Genomic DNA, 11189 nt, shown 5'->3' on the forward strand with positions numbered 1-11189 from the left:
GCATGACCTGGTGTTCCGAACAGAGTTTCCCAAACACACTGTTCCTGAGGACCTCGTCCCTCTCCCTATAAGAAGGAGCTGGGGGGCCCCCTGCAGCAGGCAGGAACCACTTCCACCTCTGAGCGTTCCTATATTTAGCTGTCTGCTGTGACCCTGCCGCCCTCTCCTCTCCATGGCCGGAGGGAATTGCCCAAGCAGCCAGGCCCTGCTTTGATGGTCTGTTTTCCCAGGCCCTGCTCCTGCTTCCCAGACCCTCGGCAACCCTGCAGGAGGTGGGGCTGAGGAGGGCAGACTTCCCAAGCCCAGGCCCCACTCAGCTGGCAGGTTCCACATCCCAAAATAGCATCAGCACTTGGCAAGGAGAGATAGCCACCTGCAGGGAGACAGTGCTGCCTGGTATGGGGGCAGAGGATGGCCTGGATGGAAACCTCCCAGGTAGCACATTGCTATATTCCCTGGCCCCCTTCCAAGCATTATGTCCTGAGCTCCAAATTCTTCCGCTGTGCATAAGGCTGTCTGTGAACTACCCAGATAAGGCCTTGAGCCTCATTTATCACTAGTCCCCTGACCCCTACAAACCCAATTTGGACACCAGCCACACTGTTCCACATGATGTTCCAAATGGACAATGGTTCTTCCCACCTCTGAACCTTGGCCTAACCAAGCCTCCTAGCCACTCACCACCCTGCTGAAATTCAACCAGTCTGTGAAGAGTCAGCTTAAACGCCACCTCAGCCGTGAAGGCCCTCCTGATGCCGCTGGCTCAGGATGAGTGGCCATGCTTCAGTGCCCTCTATCCCTGGCTGAGGCCTGCCCATTCCGTAACCTCTGCTTGGTTCAAAATGGCCCCAGACTGCTGATTAGAGCATGCAGATTCTAGCCTCAACTTTGTGACTTTGAGGGTGTAGCTGTCTGACTCTGTTGCCCTGCCATGAAATGGAGAAGTTGTGTTTCATGTGTTTGCCTACTAAGTGAAAGGTTGGTGGGTCTAATCCGTCCAGGGGTGCCTCAGGAGAAAGTCCTGGCAATTTATTTCTGAAAGATCACAGCTATTGAAAACACTATGGAGCATAGTTCTACTCTGACGCACACCGGGTCGCCATGAGTCAGAATTGACTCAGTGGCAACAGGTTATGGGCCCTCCTAGCTGTCTGAGTCTGCAATTCACCATTTGGGGGACTAAGATCATTTCGGTGGAGGGAACTTGCCCTGACTCTCAAGTTATTGGAGGTGGGGTCCCCTCCTCTTCTCCCCATTCTTCCCCAGAAAGTCAGTCACTTCTGAGGCAGTTGTGGGCTGCTGAGGGGGTCTCTGGCAGCTACTGGTGGGATGGGGTGCCTGGTGAGGCTGACTTCTAAACCAATGGGCAGCCTACAGCAGGAGCAGCCCTCCCTCTCCTGCCCATGGGGAAGCCACTATTCATCTGGTTCGGGTTTCTCTGTTTTGTCTCAGCTGGAGAACTCAACCCACGAGTCTTGTCAACTGAAATGAAACATGCCAACCACAGCCTTTCCATGTCGTTTACTTCAGCAGGGCCCAGGCCCAGGTTCTACACAGACCACCGGGATCCCAGCAGGAAATCCCAACAGATGTGCTCTGGAACTTTGAGGAGCCAGCGATTCTCACTGAGATCCCACTGAGTCAACAAAGAGCCCGGAGGATGTTCAAGCCTCACCAAGCCACGGAATCCTCAATTCTCAGGAGCTCCATCTCTCCTTTCAGTAGTGAGCTGAGTTGGCTTCCAGGAACTTTCCCTTTAAAGAGAACTGTTAGAGGCCACAGAAAGCACACCATACATTCCATCGGTGCAAGGACCGTATTTATTCAATAAATATTCGCAGTGCGCCTACTTGTGCCAAGCACTGTTGTAGGTGCTGGGGTACAACAGTGAATGAAACTGACACTGTCTCTACCCTCTGGGAGCTGACATTCTAGTGGTGGGAAGTGGGGAAACAAATGCACAGTAAAACCTGCAAAAGCTGGAACCTGTGTAAGGTGGAAACCTGTCAGAGAAGGAAAACTCAAATGTTTTCCACTAAAAGGAGAGATAGAAAAGTGACTACGCCCTGTCTGAGGCGGAAAACTTGCCCATTAGGCCGTCACCATCCAGTCGATTCCAACTCACAGTGACCCTATAGGACAGAGTAGAACTGTCCCATAAGTTTTCCAAGAAGTGGCTTGGTGGATTCAAAGTACCAATCTTTTGGTTAGCAGCTAAATGTTTTAACCTCTGCACCAGAAAAACAAAGCAGTTCCAAAGAGTTCTGGGTTTCACAGGCTTCACTGTATAATATTCCAGGTGTTGGTAAGTGCTATGGAGAAAAATCATGTGGGGCAAGGAGAAACCCGGGAGTGGGAGCCTATTTTAAACGAGGTAGTCTAAAAAAAAAAAAAAAATTTTTTTTTTAGTCTGGGAGGCCTCTCTCTGGAGGTTGACATTTAACTCAAGACCTGCAGGAAGTGAGGGTGCCAGACAGGAATCTGGGGAAAGAGTGTTTCAGGCAGAGAAAACAGCCAGTGCAAAGGCCCTGAGGCAGGAGCGTTCCAGGTGTGATGTAGGAAAAGCAAGAAAGTCAGTGAGGCTGCAGCAGAGACAGCCAGGGAGAGAGGGTAAAAGCTGAGGTCAGAGGGATAACTGGAATGGGAGGACAGACCACGCCAAGTACTGGCTTTTAACTTCTATTGACTACAACCCACAGTAAGAAACTTTATATTGCAATCCGGAACAAATATACAGGCCTGAAAATAAAGCTGAAGTAAACGTTTCGTGAAACATACCTTTACTATATGTGATACACTCGCATGTTCTATTCTATTTCATTTATAAAATATTGCTAGTCATGATCCTTAAATTGACTTCATGACCTACCAACAGGTCATGGCATAGCGTTGGAGAAACATTGCTGTAGGGTCTTACTGACCACTGTAAAGAGTGAAGTGGGAGCTGTTGGATGAGTTTGAGTACAGGAGTGATGTGATTTGTCTTATATTTGTTCCACTTTAAAAATTAACACATAACTTATATACAGTAAAATGTACCATTTTAAGCATACAGTTCCATGAGTTTTGACATAAGCATATAGTCATGTAAGCGTCATGTGTCCCTTTTGAAAAGGGTCCTTCAGGGGGACCACCTTGAAGGCTGGGGAGAGAGGGCAATGTCTCAGACTAGGGTGGTGGCTCATATCGACTTATGGGTCTGTTTCTGAAGGTTGAGTTGAAAGAATTTCCTGACATTTTGGATGTGGGGTGTGAGAGAAAGAGAAGACTCAAGAACGACTGTGAATTCTTGGCCTGGGCAATGGGAAGCTGGGGAGATGGGAGGAGACGTCTGGGGAGAGAATCACCAGTTCTGATTTGGACAAGTATGAAGGTCAACTAGCTAACCAGCTGGAGATGTTGAGGAGTCCAGCAACAGACCAAGGCTGGAGATTCAAACATGGACATCTTCAGTATCCTGGTGGTATTTAAAGCCATGGGCCTGCCTGAGATGGGCAAAGGAGTAGGGTAAATGAAAAGATGTGGCTGAGGGCAGAGCCCTGGGGGCACGTCCACATTGAGCTTGTGCAGGGGAAGGAAATCCCAGTAGGAGGGGCTGAGAAGCACCGGTGGGGTGGTGGAGACCCAGGAGCTGGTGAACAAAGTGCATACATACACAGAGGGAGAGGCCAGCTGGTTGAGTAAGATAAGGGCAGAAAACAGACCACAAAAGCTTGTTAGGACTTTATTCAGGAGACAACAGGGAGCCATGATAGGCTTCTGAGCAGGGAGTGGCCTCAGCTGTGCTTTAGGAAGGCTAATCATTACTTTATTATTATTTACCATCGATTGGGCCCTCAGCCTGGGCTGCTCCTGTGCTCGTACTTTGCACATATGAATTCATGAATCCTCTCACTGACCCTTTGAATTAGGTGCTAATATTACACCTGATTTGCAGGTGAGGACACTGAGCAGTTTAGTGACTTGCCCAAAGTCACACAGCTAGGAAGTGGTGGAGCTGGGACTTGAGCCTAGACAATCCGACTCCAGAAAAAGACTCAGCAGAGGGGACGTAATTTGCTCTGGGGAGCAGAGCCTGAGAAGGTCACTGGATGAGTCTGAGCCTTGATTTCCTGCCTGTAAAGTCAAGGGCAAGATGACCTAATTTTCAGCGGCCCTTCTCCTTCAACTTTGGCTGTTGCTGGCATCTGTGCCCTGGGAGCCTAACAGCATTCTCAGTGCCTCTTGGCCCAGCAGGGAGAGCAGCCCCAGCTGTAGCTTGAGAGGCCCCGGGATGGGTTTTGTTCCCAGGACCCTGGAACAGCCCCAGAACTGTGGGTCTTTTGCTCTTTGTCTTTGTGCTCCCCAAGAGCCCCCACCCCTTGGCCTTGAAGTGGTTAGTTTCTTGAGGAATCTGTCTCCATCTGGTCCCCATGTGCTGCCTGTGGGTCTGTCTGGGGCTCTGGAGGATTCCATTCCAGCCCAGAGTAATTGTTACCAGAGGTGGGCAGGGTGGGCTGGTGGGGGCGGGGAAGAATGGTGTGAGGGCACTGCCTAGCACCCAGGGGCCTTGGGTAATTGGAGAAGAGGGAGGGTGAGACAGGGGCAGAAAGGAAATCAGAGAGAGAAGGTGACAGAGACAGACGGAAATACCAAGTCAGAGCAGAGCAAGGCAGGGAATGGGTTAGAGCAAGAAGAGGACAGAAGTCGAAGTAACAGTGGGAGGCAGAGTCAGAAGGAGTGACAGCAACAGAGAGCAAGTCAGAGGGAGAAAAGCACTGAGTGCTGGAAGCTCGGAGAGAGAGGCAGAGACAGCAGAGAGTCAGAAACTCAAGAAGGGGCTCAAAGGAAAGAGGGACAAGGGGAAAAAAGGAGAGGGAGAACAGAGAATAGAGGGGGAAAAGCGAGACAGCGCTAAAAGGGAGAAAGAACAAGGCTGAGGAGATGCCAGCAAGGTGAGAGCTGGCAAGACTGGCAGAACCTGGAAGGTGTCAGGGCGGTGAAGGCCCCGAGTTCAGAGGGCCCCCAGCTGCAGCCAGCAGTCCTGGCAGCCACGGGCACACCAGGAGAGGCCAGTCCCAGCTAGGCTGGTCTGATATGGGCCTCAGCAACCTCTGCACAGAACTCTGCCAGAGGGTGCCTCCCTCCTGCCTCTATCTTGGACTGAGGGTCCTTGGGGAGCTGCAAAAGGAAGCTTGGAGTCCTGGGTCTCCTCCTCCCCAGAGTTACTTTCCCTGCTGCACTCTGGGAAACCATTTCTCTGAGGCTGTTTTGGAAAGTGAGAAAAGCCCTGGACTGTGAGCCTGAGATGACAGCCTGGGTCCTGGCCCTGCCTCTGTTCACCATGCAACCTCGTGCCCCCTCTCCCTTCCCTGTGCCTCAGTCTCTTCTTCTGTAGAAAGGGCTGGGCTGAGTGATCACCAAGGGCCCATCCAGCAATATGTCTTGAACCAGCAGCAAAACTGGGCTACATAGGTCATGCCCGGTGTACAACAGGCCCTCAGCCCACCCACCTACCCACCCACCATTCACTCATGCTTTCATTTATTCATCCACTCCTTCAGTATCTCTTTTTCCCTTTTTATTTCTCTCTCCCTTTCTCTCATTTTTTTCTTTCTATGTCTTCCTTTCCTTCCTTCTTCTCTTCCTTCCTCTCTCTCCTTTCCTCCCTCCCTCCTTCCCTTCCTTTCTCTTTCTTATTTTCTCTCTCTCTCCCATTCACTGGGTGCCCCCTTTATGCCAGACCCTGGGCTGGGCACTGCTATCTCAGAAGTGTATCCTACAGGGTCCCTAGGTCTGGTGAGCTTATTCCAGGACCAGGGCACAAGGTCTGGGACCAGCAAGGGCAGGTCAGATTCCAGGCCTAAATGACCTCCATACCCAGGCCAGCTGGCCCCAAATTGGCCCAGCCACCTTGTCTACACAGCCCTGCTTTGGGCAGCTCAGCTCTGGTCACTGACTCTGAGACATATATGTGCTAACACTGCCTTAATCAAAGGGCTAGTCCTTACATTTCTCATGTCAGAGTTAGGGGAGGCCAGAGAGCCCAGAGATGGGCAGGGGCTTGCCCAAGGTAACACAGCAAATAAAAATTTGACTCATTTCTACTTCGCTTCAATTTGTGCTGGGGGCCAGGGGTGAAGCCAGCTCTCCCAGACCTTTGCCAGGCCAGAGAAAACCTGGTGATGGCCAGTCAGAGTGAGGTCACTGATGGGATCCATGTGTTCAGGCCTTGCCCCCCTCATAGCTCTCCCCACCCAACCCCAAGGGACCCTGGAGGGGAGGAGGGAAGGGGCTATGGTGTGTCATCCAGGCACTGTGCCCAGAGGTGACAAATGCTGAGGCTGCAGGAGAGAAAGTACCCCCTACCCTCCACCCTGTGGCCACCTTACATCTGCTGACAGGGACTGGTAGGAGTAGGGAAGGAGCTCCAGAAGGATCCAGCCTTGGGCTAGAGTGGTACCAGCTTGATGCATCTGAATGCTCTGTAGGCCAACTACTTATGATCTGCTCCATGGCCTCAAACAACTCCAGAATGAGCCCAGACTCTGGTCCTAAACTGAGCTCTGTCACCAACACCCTGACAACATCTCCGCACACCTTCTGTGATGGTCAGTTTTACACGTCAGTTTGGATACAGTCACCAGTTATTCAGTCACGCACTAATCTAGGTGTTGCTGTAAAGGTGTTTTGTAGAAGTGATTAAAGTTCATAATCAGTTGACTGTAAGTGAGGGAGATTATCCCAGATAATCCCTGAGTAGTCCTGATCCAATTCACTGAAAGGCCGTAAGAGCAGAGCTGAAGCTTCCCTGAGAAAGAAGGAATTCTGCCTCTGGGCAGCAGCTTTAACTTTCCTTGACAGCCTGCCTAGGGGTTTAAGACTTGCCTAGCTAGCCTCCAAAATACTGTAACCAAATTCCTTGCAATAAATCTCTTAACACATATCTCCTGTGGCTCTGTTACTCCGGTGGAGCCCTGACTGATACCTTCCATGCTTTACACTTTCTGTGGTTCCAAAGACCATGTTTAAATGCCATTTTTGATCTAACGTTCCTTCCCAACACTTCTCCATGTTGCAACAGTCTTCTTTTTTGGCTGAAGAATATTCTATCTTGCCAATGTACCGTAATTATTAAGCCAATTTCTTCTTGGTGAATATATGTAAGTTACTTCTAAATTTTCACAATCATACTAAAACAAAACAAAACTGTAATGAACATCGTAGTACAGTCTGAACGTTTTTCTCAAGAAGAAACTCCAGGAGTGGGGCTGAAGCCAACCACATGGATGTCCTTCTGTGGCCCACATGGCCCAGCTTCCGGTCTCAGGTGCCTACTTCTCTTCTCTCTCCTCTGCCTCTCTGTTTCTCTACCTGAGGGGTCCTCCAGAGATTTAACACCCCTAGGGAAAACCATCAACTAATGAGGGATGGAAGTTGGTGGACAAATATCCAGCCCACAGTACCTCACTCTGAAAATTCTGATGTATGTTCTACACAGCAGCTGAGAGGTTCCCCTGAAGGGCTGAGCCCCAGTTGCCCACAGCAGTAACCTGCTAGTCAAAGCACAGTTTATTGAGTTTTCTCCCTCCCTGTCTCACTTCTCCACTTCCTGGGATCACTTTCTGAATGAACTACCTGCACCCAAGTCTGTCTTGGGTGGGGTCTGCTTTTAGGGGAAACCAATTTAGGACAGGAGTTGTGAGCACTTTCAGAACTCAAAAACACCAGTGGGAAATGGCCCACATTAGCTCAAGTTTCTTCTCAATTCATCTTGAGCCCACTTCCTCCAGAAACTCCTCTCAGACTTCACAGTACAGTGTAATAGGGAGAGGGTAGGCTTTGGAGCCTGAAAGTCAACCCCTAGCACTACTACTTCACCTCTAGAGCTTCAGTTTTCTCATCTGAAAATAGGCCAGCTGGGCTATGTGTTGGGCTATCATTAGATCTATAAGGTCTAAAAGGAAATTATAACCCCACCGCCTTCTTCCTACCCCTGGCCCTTCCCCTTTGGCTCCAGCCTCCTCTCCTTCGTTGGCTGAGTGAGGCTGTGGCTAAAAGTCACATCCCTAACTCTTTCCTGACCTTGAACAGCTACCACTTACTATAAACCAGGTGCTGTGCTGAGGGCCACTCACCATGATGATGTCATTTAATCCCCAGTAACTCTATGGGACAGGTACAACGATGCCCATTTCATGTATTAGGAAACCGAGGCATAGAGAGGAGGGGGCTTGCCCCAGCCTCACAGCTAGTGTGAGGCACAGCCTGGATTCTCATCCAGGTTTCTCTGACTCCTAAAGCCGTGCTCATGAGCTTCACGTGGGCCTGCCTCTTACCCTGAGAACCCTTTTGGAAAGGAGAGAGATTCCTTGGGGGTGACTCAGGGCCTGGGGCAAGGAAGCCACATCTCTGGGGTCTGCTGAGAGGGAGAAAGTGATGCGGAGGAAATTCCCACACAACCTAAAGGCGCTAACCAGTTGGGAAGCTGGGGTTCGTGGGGGGTGGGAGGGCTGCAGGTTTTGTTGGTTACACTCATTTGAGGGGGGGGTAGGGAGGGTCCCTTGGCAGAAGTCTGAGCCTCCTAGGAGTCTGCATGACGTGTGGAGGGTAGGGGAGCTGTGTGTGAGGCCCTGCTCAGAGGGTTCTGGAACCCAGGGGCCAGCCAGGGAGCAGACATTCTTCAGTGGCTGCTGGGAATTCCTAAGGCTGCTTTTCCTGGGAGCTGCCTGGCCGGGAAGATGCCCTGGAAATGACCTTTCCAATTTCTAGGGCAGCACTATCCAATAAAATATAATGTGAGACACAGGTCATTAAACTTTTTCAATTCGCCACATCAAAAAAATAAAAAGAAATGGATGAGGTTAAATCTAATGGTTTGTGTTATTTAACCTTAATATATAAAAAAAAACATTGTCATGTCAACATGTACTCAATGTTAAACATTATTAATGATGTATTTTACATTTTTTTTTTTTTTTGTATTAAGTCTTTGAAATCCAGGGTGTATTTTACACTTACACCTCAGTTCAGACTAGCCACAAGTCAAACGTTCAATTGGCGCATGTGACTATCCAGTGGTACTACATTGCACAGGGACGATCTGAGGATGCTGACCTCCCAAGAAAAAATGAAGAAGATGGATCTTAGTGCCAGGCATTGGCCAGGCTGGGGACCAAGAGGTAAAAATAAGGCTCTGTTGTTGGGTGCCGCCAAATCAATCGGTGCCTTCAGGAGGATTTCAACTCATAGCGACCTCATGGGACAGAGTAGAACTGCCCCCATGGGGTTTTCTGGGCTGTAATCTTCATGGGAGCACATCTCCAGGTCTTTGTCCCACGGAGTTGCTGGGTGGGTTTGAACCAGCAACCTTTTAGTTAGCAGCTGAGTGCTTAACCATTGTGCCACCAGGGCTCCTTAATAAACCTTGTTGCTGTAGAGTCAATTCTGACTCTTAGTGACCGTATAGGACAGAGCAGAACTTCTCCATAGGGTTTCCAAGAAGCAGCTGGTGGGTTCAAACTGCTGACTTTTTGGGGCTCTTTAATAGGGCTCTCTATATGCCATTTAATCCTCTCACCAATCCCATGAGGCAAGTATTATAATCTGTTAGGAATATGAGAAAGCCAGATCAGGGAAGTCAAGTGACTTACACAAGGGTCATACAGCAGGATGGGAGTTGAGTCGCCCCCCACCACTGAGAGTTGATGCTGCAGCCCACCTCACCCCAGGAGCACAGATGGACATAGAGGGACCCCAACCCCAGGACCTCTGGGCTCACTGATCCCTGGTCCCCAGACAGGGAGGGCATATCCAGGGAGATGAAAAGCAGGGGAACCAGGTGCTTGCTGGGCAGGCCCCATTACCATTGCCATTGAGTTGATTCTGATTAATAGTGATCCAAAAAAAAAAAAAAATTTTTTTTTTTTTCATAGGACAGAGTGGAAGAAGTACAGCCAGAATGTTCCTTAGAAGCAAGGATGGTGAGAACATGTCTCACATACTTTGGACATGTTATCAGAAGGAACCAGTTTTTGGAGAAGGACATCATGCTTGGTACAGTAGAGGGTCACTGAAAAAGAAGATCCTCAATGAGATGGATTGAGACGGTGGCTGCAACAATGGGCTCAGGCATAACAACGATTGTAAGGATGGTGCAGGACTGGGAAGCGTATCTCTCTGTTATACATACAGTCACTGTGAGTCGGAGCTGACTCAATGGCACCTAACAACAACAGGACAGAGTAGAACTGCTCCATAGGGTTTCCAAGGCCAGAAGCAGATTGCCGCATCTTTCTCCCACGGAGCAGCTGGTGGATTCAAACCGAAGACCTTATGGTTGGCAGCCAAGTGCTTTAACCACTGCTCTACCAGGGCTCCTTGGCTGACGGGTGGCAACAGCTTTTGTTCTCCTTCATTTATCCTGTCAAAGTCTAGTGTGGGTGGATTGTCGATGGTGCCATTTGCTGGGATGCGCACACGGTGGTGAAGCATATGGAGTCTAGGTTGGGCACAGGAGTCCAAGGGGAGGTACACAGTAGATATATTGGCTTCCTAGGGCTGCCGTTTCAAAATACCACAATGTGGCTGACTTTAAAGAACAGAAATTTGTTGTCTCATAGCTCTGGAGACTGGAAGTCCAGGGTCAGAATGTCAGCGGTGTCAGTTCCTTCTAGGGGCTTCCAGGGAGAATCTGCCCCATGCCTCTCTCTTAGCTTCTGGTAGGTCCAGGCTTTCCTTGGCTCACAGCTATGGTGTCACATGGCATCCTTCCTTCATGTCTCTGTCTCTGTGTATCTTCGCCTCTTTTATAAGGACAACACTCATATTGGATTATGACCCACGCTCCTCCGGTATAATCTCACGTTAGCCTAACTGATAACATCTCCAAAGACACTATTTCCAAACAAGGTCATGTTAGCAGGTACCAGGGGTCAGGACTTCAACTTATCTTGGTTGGGGGGTGGGGGTCACGATTCAATCCATCACAGTAGGGAACATGACTGGGGAGGATCCGGAAGGTGTCTCTATAGAGGTGGTCTACAGCGTGGTCAGGTGCAATGGAGCTGGGAGGGGCAGCCAGAAGAGTTCTCTTTCAGGTGTCACCTCCCTGAACCGACCTTACTTAAAACTCCACCCTCTCAGCACTTCCTTTCTCTACTTCATTTTTCTTCATGGCACTTATACCGTGTAACATACTATTAACCTAT

The sequence above is a fragment of the Elephas maximus genome, chromosome 7, assembly GCF_024166365.1.
Source record: "Elephas maximus indicus isolate mEleMax1 chromosome 7, mEleMax1 primary haplotype, whole genome shotgun sequence".
NCBI classification, from domain to species: domain Eukaryota; kingdom Metazoa; phylum Chordata; class Mammalia; order Proboscidea; family Elephantidae; genus Elephas; species Elephas maximus.